Here is an 11,245-nt window from a genome sequence, read left to right on the forward strand (position 1 = left end):
GAATAGAATATAAATGACATGACGATGTAATTTTCAATCTGCATCCGTGGCAATATTCTACTCTGCAAGAAGACCCATATGTTATAGAATGCACCGTGCACGGCTCTGCCGAGAATATTAAGGAGTTATTAAATTAATCTGTGCTTAGTGGTGCATGTTATTGCCGGGGACAGATTTGCGGCGAATGAAGCTGTTATGCAGTGGCTAAGCTGATTTATTAAGGTTGCCTGGAATCGCAAAATAAACCCGATAACCTGCTTTATTTTGCAGAATTAAAGTGAACACTTGCTGCTTGTGAAATCCGCTTATGCACTACTCTTTTTTTTTGACAGCTTCTACCAGAGTATAAGCTTGTTTTTCCTTCATGAGGTGAAATTCTGACGGACGACTAAAACTGTAGAATCTGTATTTGCTCGAGTTATCATCACCGTATGTATGAGTCCGAAATATTTGATTATGTGCAGAAAGCGTGGTGAGCAGTTGATATAAAATATTTGCTATTCATTTATTTTTTTTGCTCGTTAGAAGACATTTGATGTTTTTTTTTAAGCCATTTTACAGGTTTCTACTTTAAAACTGACCCTTAAACAGAAGTTGTGCTGTCAGAAACAAGTATCAGTGCCGTAGCAGAAGGGTGGAGATATGAGGTGGGACGTTTGTACCGAATCAAAGCCTTGGACTGATGAATGAAAGAGCTGTGTGGGCTGCACAGTGGCTTGACTTTTGCTTCATTCCTCATAAATGTGGTATTATGTCCCATGGAGTTGGTGCCTAAACTCAACATCACTCAGTAACCGGATCACATGGGTCTGGCTGGAATTCAGGCTCATTTAGCAGAGTGTATGGCTGCACTGTAAACACTTAATCTAGCGAGAGATTTTTGGGCCCCTTTGGGTCAACAGTTTAGCTCTTTATTTGAAAAGACACCCCCCCCCCCCCGTTATAAACAAAATCTGCTTTCAATTACTTCTGTGAAATGACTTTACCATATTCATGCATGATTGAATATTCATTATGTTAAACCAGGCACTTTCTTTGTATATAAATCCATATTACATTTAGCTGGCAGGCTGCCTGAAGCCACATGAGACAGATTCCTGACTCCTTAGCAGCTCCTTTCTCTTGGGTTTATTTGTTCTTGTTCTGATGTAAATGACGACTTGTTGATATTTTTTTTACACTGCCTCTTTCCCCCCTTCTCCTCGTGTGCTCTTTTCAGCGAAACTGGCCCAGACACACATGGATCCTTTTGGCAAAGGGAAATGTTGGAATTTGCAGTAGGCATGGGAAAAATAAACAAGCACGTCGGTCATTTCTGAAATCTGCCGAAGCACCCAATGTCTGGCAATGCCGTCAAAGAGACAGAGAGAGCTAACCCGCTTTTTCCCCCACCAGGCTCCCTTGGTAATATTTATCCACCTTTTTTTCTCGCTTCCAAGCAAAATTTACCTGTGGATTGAGAAGCTTCCCTCTGATACCACATGGAAAACAAACAAAGGCTTTCGCTGAGCTGCGTATCCCAGGTCCATGTTTGTTTACGCAGTAACGAAGGAGACCGTTCAGGCCTGTTTTTGCCAGCACGCCTCGCATGCTTCAAATAAACGGCGAGTAATCCTGCATGAAAAATACATATACAAACTGACCATGAGGCCACTTCAATAGTCCAGGGTTGTTGAATGGCCCCATAATAATATACCACCATATTTATTTTCAATCCAAACAGCCTGGTGAGTGCGTTCTTCAGATCGATGCACTTCTACAGGATTGCTCACAAAGACTGGTCTGGGATCTGCTTCATGCAGCTATATTAAGGGAAAGAGTCTATCTGTAAATTCCTCTCAGAAGCAGACAGAAGAGAGAAACCTGAGATTTTATAGGAACTATTGCAATAGTCATAATCACATCACCATTCATTAACAACTGATCCTACAGTATGCTTAACAACTGATCCTAAGCTAGTATGCTAAAATAATTTATATATCCTAAGAATATTCTGTGTGCTAAAATAAATTAAACTAGATAAAAATCCTGTGAACTACAGTATAATGGTGCAGTTGAATTCTCAAGTCCTTATGGTCAGAAGGTTTTACTACATTGATATATTTCTCACACATTTACATCTACAAATGCCCTTATCTGGAGCAATGTACATTCATCTCATTTATACATCCTAGCAGTTGAGGGTTAAGTGGCTTGCCCAAGGGCCCAGCAGTGGCAGATTGGTAGCCCTGGGATTTGAACTCATAATCTTCCATCAGCACATTTCTACAGTAACAGCTAATTCACCAGGATGAGGTCGAAAGGATAAAGGATCAAATTTACGGATGGAACCTCCAGTGTTGGTGACGTTTAAAGGTTTGTAGGTTTACTGCCAAGAAAGAGGGTTCAAGATAGAGGAAAAAAGAGGTTGAAAGTAAAACAGCTGGTAATAGATACTAACATAAGTGACATAAGTGATAACAGGAACTTTAATTTGATTTATTGGCATTTTACAACATTAAATAACAATATACATGGTTTAAAATATATGACATTATATAATGGTATTATTACAAAATATAATGTATTGCATTAAGTTTTACACTAAGTTTTAAAATTTTACACTAAAGGCTATTTTATGGCAACATTAAAGAGTAAAAATACTCATACAGGAAAAGTAGACTAGGCTGTAGCCTTTACAATGTTGCAATCAAAAACATAATTTAGCATTATGAGCTAATGTTAACGTTATTGGACGGAGAAATGCTGCAGCAATCATGTAGGAATGTTACTAAATGTGCAGAAACATTCTCAGGCCACACAAAACAAATTCCCATTGACAAAGTGAACAGTCCTTGAATCAAACAGTTCCTAAGATCATAAAAACTGAAGAAAGATTCAAATCATGTGTTTCATAAAACTAACACTTATGAGCTATGAATGAAAGGATCCGTTAATGTTTAAAAAACAAATGGAAAGAGATTAAATATGTAGTAAAAGTGTGGTGAGGAAGACACGTCAGCCAGATGACTTCAGTCCAGTGTGAAAGAAGTGAATCACATGACCCCAAAGACCCACTAAAGCCACGTTTGCATGGCAGACTGGTGGGAATGGACAGACAGGCAGACTGGTGGGAATGGACAGACATAGACACTTTTATATACGTTTAGAAACAACAGGAATCTTTTTACAGAGTTCACGGGGCTGCTAGATGATGAATGATGTAAACACTTGTGGTTTTGGAAAAAATGTTTGACTAAAAAAAGAAACTCTTTGTGAACATCGCTAATCATTAACATCCCCATCTTTTTGTTGCTGATCTAAATGTAAAGCAGATTTTTGAACTGAGACGCTAAGTTAACCCTTAAACTACACAAAATCCTAAAAAAAAAAAAAAACAAAAAAAAAAACAGAAACTACTACTTTCTTATTAAAGTCTCTGTATTTACTTATTCATTTATATTAGCTGGTCTTGATGGATAAAAAAAAAATACAATAAGCACAAAGAACACAGTGCTCAAAAATAAATGAGAAATTAAATAATAATAATAATAATAATAATAATAATAATAATAATAATAATAGTTGTAAGCAACAATATACTGTATTTGTAAATTATAAACAGCTCTGTGTTCACGTGCTTTACATATCCTGAATACATCATAAGTCATTAACACCGGCATTGAAAGCCATTTAAAACTCAATTAAACACCACTCAGTGGTATGAATAAAAAGATTGAAAGAACGAAGGATTTTTTAACAAGAGTAGAGTTGGTCTTTCATTATATTCCATGCCATGGTCAAAATCTGGTTTTAGGAACTTTACTCTGAATAAGGTAAAGGTCAGTTTCAGGAAGAAAGACTAAAGACAAAAGGGATTGTTCAAGTGTGTGTAGCAGGATATTCTCTCACTCTGGTGGTGTCGGGGTCAGCAGGCTTTGTGTGAATAAAGGTTTTGCAAATCAACCTCTGACTGTATGTTTATTCTTGAATTGTATTAGTAAAGAGCAAAGCAGGAAGGATGGATCAGCTACTTCACGTAACCTGCCTTCTTCAGTCAGGGTCAAGTGTCAAGATTTATATTTCTGAAATGTATTTCATAAATACATCTCACAGATGCAGAATAATGAACTATGTGATACCGCTGGAGAAGAAGCTTTCTCTTGGACAAAACACCCCAGAGTGGCTCAATAATATTGAGATCAGATGACTTTGCAGGCCATGAGAGATGTTCAATGTCACCAGTCTTGCTGTGTATATTGATGCATTATCATCCTGATACCTAGCACCACCTTCAGGGTACATTGTTTGAACCACTGGGTCACTTGGACCACCAGAATGGGTCAGTAGTCCTTGGCAATGATGTACCCATCCAGCACAAGTAAAGGGCTTAGGGAATGCCATGACATTGCAGCCTAAATCAACACTGATTCACTCCCATGTTTCACTCTGGGCACGCAACAGTCCAGGTTGTGAGATTCTTTGGGATTTTACCTCTCCCGAGAGACTGTAAGGGTGGATTCATCAGAGAACAATACACCACTGACACCAACATTTTGCATTGGCATCATGAGTAAACAAATGTTTGCCTATAGCACTCCAACCATGAACATTGACCCTGTGGAGCTCCTCGGGGTCCTTGAAGTCAAGTGTCAGTGGTGCAGTGAGATGGGCAGCTGTTGTTTTATTATTTTCTTGCATATAATTCATGTTAGTACACAGACCTGCCTTTCACTTTCTCTTGAATGAACAGTTACTCTTGTTGGATGTGGATTATCTATTGTGGTGGTTTACTGATATTACTATAGAGACAAGGTCATGTTAAAGGGCTTGTATAATAAATTAAACGAACGGTCCCTTTCACAGAGACAGGGGATGTTTGATATGAATGGGTGTCCTTGTGATTATGACCCCAAACGAACATTTTAATCTATCATCCAAACTCATTCGTATGTAAAGAAGGATATAAAGCATGGAGCAATTGTGCAAATTTGTGCTACTTATTATATAGCTTCTGAAACAAGATGAAAAATAAAAAATCCTGGTAAAATCTAATCATTTATTGGGTTATTTACTGACACATCCAGTTTGTCCATTCTCTTTCTGCTTAGTACTGGACAAAATGTAAAATGTGCTCGGTTGAGCTGAGTGTTAAAAAATGATAGATGTTAAAAGATGTTAAAAGATCAGATCTAGCAGAGAGGAGGAAGCTGGATATAAATAAACAATATGAAATATTATCTTCTCTGTTTCACATATTTCTGGGATTGCTCAGTACTTCTCTGAATGGTGTTTTGCGCCAAATAATTGCATACAAATGATAAATAAATAAAAAAATTAAATTAATTAAATTCTATAGAAATCTCACGTACTGTACATCACTCTGTATAGTATTATAGAGTGTAGTACTGTATAGTAATTCAGATACAAAGCAAATGTCTTCCTTAGATTGATATTTACAGCTACTACATTTTAATATCCTAAAGGGGGGCATGGTGGCTTAGTGGTTAGCACACCTGCCTCACACCTCTAGGGTTGGGGGTTCGATTCCCGCCTCCGCCTTGTGTGTGTGGAGTTTGCATGTTCTCCCTGTGCCTTGGGGGTTTCCTCCGGGTACCTCGGTTTCCTCCCCGGTCCAAAGGCATGCATGGTAGGTTGATTGGCATCTCTGGAAAATTTGTCCGTAGTGTGTGAGTGTGTGAGTGAATGAGAGTGTGTGTGTGCACAGCGATGGGTTGGCCTGAGATAGGCACAGGCTCACCCGTGACCTGAGAAGTTCGGATAAGCGTTAGAAAATTAATGAATGAATTAATGAATGAATGATATCCTAAATATGTCCACATCCTAAATTTATTAGCTAGCAGATGATAGCACCACTGTTCTGCCCAGTCTCATGTTTTGGTTGCTTACTGTACCTTTCAGAAATCTAACTGCCCGGGCTAAATGTTGTAGCTAATGTAAAGCAATAACACACACTAACAGTAAAAGAATCATTTGGATGATGGATAAAAAGTCACCAGGTTATTACCCAGTATTTTGGACAAGAGCTGTGTTTTGTCCTCATGACATATGCTACTGATTCAAGTCTGGCTAGCATGTCTGTTGTCTCTAAATATATTTAGCCATGATGTGACTAAGTTCTTTGCTAGCAGGAAAGCTTTTGCACACGTTTTTGCTCGGTCTAGTCAGTGTTTCTAAGACAAATCTACATGTTGCTCATTCTCTAAAGATCATGAAAGCTAATTAATACACCTATTAAAAGCACAACATCAAGTGTGTAGTGTGCTTACAGCAAGGTGTGTCACACTACAGTGAAACATTATTTTCCAACATGTTTAAACATGGAAAGAGTCAGAAAGGAGAAATGTATTATTCTCTTTTCTCTTGTTCTCTTGTCTGTCTACTACACACACAAGACTAATCTGCTTGTCGGCTAGTGGCATGTTGCAATAACGCCACTAAATGGAAACATCAACAGCATCTATATTTGGCCCTGGATTGGTTGCACATATTGTTAGCAGGAATGTGTTATGAACATTATGAAGATGTTGTACTGTTTACTAGAACCTACTAAATAATGTCCTTACAACCTTACAGTGAACATTGTGTTAGGTGGACTCAAGTTTTTAGAGTTTATTGTCATTGTCTTGGTATGAATTTCATTGTATGAAATTGTAGTCCTGCTCCAAAGAGTGCTCCCATAACATATGTAGTGTATATATATACAGTATGTATATATAAAAACAGAAAATCCATTCTTACACACAGATTACTCCCCCTCCATATACACACAGTCAGAGGCATTGCATGTTGTTATTGCACACACTGTGGTCCGTGGTTACAGAAGTCCCAGTATTGTGAACACTCTTATTGCACACATTGCTGTGTTGTTGCAGTCCGGGCATTGCCATGCTTATAAAGTGTCTGTGTATGCTCAATAAGGTCACTGAATATGAATAGCATCTGTCCAGAGTGTCAAACAAGTGTCATTATTAAGTGTTGTATTTGAGAGCATTGTTCATAAGGGTGATGCCACTGACGTTCATCTCAAGCATCAGCACTGGACTTGAAGATTTAACAGGATGCCTGAATTAGCAGGACACCTGCAACTTTAATATTTTTATTCTTTCTATGCTTATGCAAAGCTGTTTTAAGATGATGTGAATTGTTAAAAGCTGTATACAAATAAGTTGTCTTGAAATATAATTAATCCTAAGATTAAGAAATGTTTCTTCCGTATGATTGTTAATAAGAAGAAGCTTAATATGAAGAAACTGCTCTCAGGATGTGGAACTAACGGCATGAAATATATTTAGAAAGCCGTTTAAAACATGTTTATTTACCTTGGCTTTTTATTTGTACTGTTTTTTCCCCCCTTTAACTATCTGTTACTTATCTGTGTGATTTTTACATTTTTTTAATGATTACTAGTTTGTTTATTTTGTGTTGCATTATTATTGCATTATTGTTTTAGCATTTTATTTATGTATGAAATATAAGGTCTTTGGTAATGTTGGAAGTCCTTTTTATAACATGAGATTGTTATATTTAATGTCTGGTAGTCCAAAGATGACCCGATTCAGTGCAGCAGTAAGTGATCAGTCCTTCAGTGGCATGTGTGAGGAAGTAGCAGTTGGCGGGGTGGATCTTCTCATGCTGCTTGACTTACACTGTAAGAAATCATACATAAGCCTTAATGATCTTCTTTCTGTCTTTCTGCGTTTACTAAAATCCTTTGGTAAACCGACCACAACATAATGTTCCTAACTCTCTCAATTAGCACACAACATCACTGAATAACATGCCTCACATAATTAACTGTTGCGGGGGAAAAACTACATGTAGGTTATGAAAAGAAGTCAGGTAAAACTGAACTTCATTAGGCTGGAGTGAAAATAAAACATGGATGAGTTCAGAAGTCTGAGCTAGACATATTCCGCCAGTTATTGGAGTTTAAACACTTCTCAATTTGGAGCCATTAAACTCCTATGTGCACAACACAATTAAAGTTCCTGGGGAAACACCACCTTTCTGCTTGATTTCACAGTGTTAATTAGCCAGTGTTTGGGTTTTTAAACAGGAATTATTGCTATGCTTTATCAGTACTGTGGCTGAGTGAATATTATGGGATGGAAGTTGAGTGGGTCTGCACTGTGTGTGTTTCAAGGAAAGGAAAAGTGTGGATGGTAATGAGTTTCACACAGCAACACCCAGCTGTTCAAAATGCAAATGAAGCTTGCTACGATGAGGTGTAAAAGGGAAAGTGCTAGAAAGCAGGCTTCCTTGTTAGCTTAGCTACAAATTGACATGCTAAGCATTAGCTAGAAAACAACATTGTTGCTGTGGAAATCAAAATACATAATAAAAATCACATCATGCCATCAAAGTATCATCACGGATGTCATTTCTTGATAACGGATGTATCGATACGATTTTAATATGACTAATATAGTCTAGTATCCAAAGAACGGCCCCAGGGCTAAACACAGCATGCATAATGTTAATTAGCCCGGGGCTTTTCTCTTAGAACGTATGATAGGTGGTCCTACAGCCAACCCACTGCTATTTTTCCTTTCACCTGACACGCTGAGCTAAACTGCAAATTAATTTAGCAAATGCGTGTGTAAACGTGTGTGCTTTGTATGTCAAGGGACTGCTGTGGCAATTAAGGAATTTAATATCATAAGACATGATGAAACAAATCATTCTCAGAGGATGAGAGGACAAAGAATCTCAAGCAGCCTGAAGCTATCCTTTTTATCAAGGCATAGAACATTACTAGAGCTAATAATTGGCAATGTTTCCATCCACTAAGCACCGAAAAGCTTTGATGAATTTTTAAATGAGTCCTTAACTAAAGTCATTTATCCTAAAAAAAAGAACAAATTTATGAACATCGTCTTGTGTGTCACTACATCTGTCAGATGCAATTAGCTCACTAAATTTAAATTGACTTTACTGTGCTATAAAATTATACTTTAGTGTCTGGACCGCAGGTGTTCTGATTTGGTTAATCAAAAGTTGAGATACCCCTGGTCTAGGATATATGCAGTATGTCCTCATGCCTTTTCTAACAGCTAGCTTACATGGAAATTTATATCTACTTCAACGCTGGGACTTTCTTCATCGTTAACAGGAGCTAACGGCATGTAACGGAGCTTCTATTTATCACAAGTAGACTTATAATGGCATTTTAGCCTCTGTGTCTTAATACACATTCTCTTATTATCACTTGTTTAGTATACAAACCTGATAAAAATGACAATATAACAAGAAAGATTTTGTTCAACGTCGTTTATTTAACTAGATGGAAGGCTACTGGGCTACCTGCTAATAAACTAGCTAGAATTTATTTTATTTATTTATTTTTTTTAAAGATTCAGGTGAGATTCAGGATCTTTATTTACATCCTCATATTGTCAGTGATGTATTTAACAGAAGTCATACATGTATTTTATATATACGATTAAGAGTGACACTGACATTTGCTACATTGAGTTAGTAAGACGTTCATGGTAGTTAGCTGCAAGAAACTTAGCTCTCAGTGTCAATGGTAGAGGCAAGGCTGGGGGTGGGGATGGGAGGGCATTAGTGATTGATTTATAATATCATTAATGTCAGGACATTTTTAACAGAAGTACTGAGAAGGTCTGAGTTCAGGGGTTTATTGTAAGTCATTAAAATAATTTCTGTCAGTCATGTGTGAGATTACAATTAACTACCCGACTTGCTGTGATCTCATTTCCCATATGAGGTGGGATGCACTGAAGACCCACAGAGAACTGTGAAACTGGTGCTGTGCTGTGTGTGTGTGTTTGCATGATTGTATAAATATGCGAGGAGTGTGTGTGTATGTATATACAGTTGCATGTGTGCGCATGTCTTGGGGGTTCACAGCAGGTCGCCTGCTGTCAGAGCTGACCTTTCGAGCGGCCGCAAACAGACGGTTATCATCTATCAGGATCTTAACTTTCGCTGCAGGCTCAAACACTCGCAGGAGAGCAGTCACTGACATTAAAACTCAATTAGCAGCCCACTCGCTAAATAATGCAGCAGGAAAGTGCATTACCCACACAGCCCGCGCCCACAGCCAGACTAGCGTACTACATCTCAATATGTCAGGAGCTACAACTGTGCCTGTGAGAGCAAGACAGACAGACAGACAGATAGAGAGAGAGAGTGTGTGTGTGTGTGTGTGTGTGTGTGTGTGTGTGTGTGTGTGTGTGTGTGTGTGTGTGTGTGTGAGAGAAAGAGAGAGAGAGAGAGAGAGAGAGAGAGAGAGAGAGAGAGAAAGAGAGAGAGAATGAGAAAAGGAGGGGGAAAGGTAGAAAAAAATATGGTAGCTGTATGAGTACTAGAGTGTGTATGTGTGTGAGTGCGAGACAGGTAGACAGAGACAGGGAGTACACCGTAATACAGATGAGCTTTCTCCATTAAGTAATTGTCATTCAGTGAGCTGAGGTGATGTTCCTGTGTCTCTTCCAGGTGCATGAGGAAAGAAGAGACAGGTGTCACTCTCCAGAGCCTGTGCTGTGTGTGTGTGTGTGTGTGTGTGTGTGTGTGTGTGTGTGTGTGTGTGTGTGTGTGTGTGTGTGTGTGTGTGTGTGAGAGAGAGAGAGAGATGGTGTGTGTGGGGAGGGGGATGAGAGACAGTACTGCAGATGAGCTCTGTCCATTAAGTAATTGTCATTCAGTGAGGTGACACCTCTGTGTGTCCTGTCTCTTTCTTTGTCTCTTTCTCTCGGTCTAGGTGCATGTTAAAGGATCAGTAGCTTGCTGCCATGTCTCACCCCAAGTCCGATTTCCTATTCCCGTAATCTTACACGTGCTGCACACTAACCATACATCTAGTGGGTTACGTTACACCAATACAGGATCATTTACTGAGAAAAGATGGGTTTAAAGGTCACACAATACCATAGAGGATGATTGTGTGTATCTGAGTTGTTGGAGCTGCTGCAACTCAAGGCTGGGTCTTTATTCTTTACAATCAGAGATTAGCTCCACCCCAGTATAATGCAAAGTGCTGAAATTGTTGTGTTTACTTCTTACTAAAAACAGTGATTTACAATGTTACCATGCTATGGATCTGACTAGCTGCTATGTTTCAGGTTTTGTGTTAATAAAAGATTTGTCGGTAATTGCAATTCAATTTACAATCAGCAGAGGGCTGTGAAAATCTATACAGCTCTCCTGTAATAAACAGATAATAAGATGGTATAATATTCTGTGCATTTTCATTCCAGTCTTCTTATGTACATTCTTA

Source organism: Tachysurus fulvidraco, chromosome 1, assembly GCF_022655615.1.
Source record: "Tachysurus fulvidraco isolate hzauxx_2018 chromosome 1, HZAU_PFXX_2.0, whole genome shotgun sequence".
NCBI classification, from domain to species: Eukaryota; Metazoa; Chordata; class Actinopteri; order Siluriformes; family Bagridae; genus Tachysurus; species Tachysurus fulvidraco.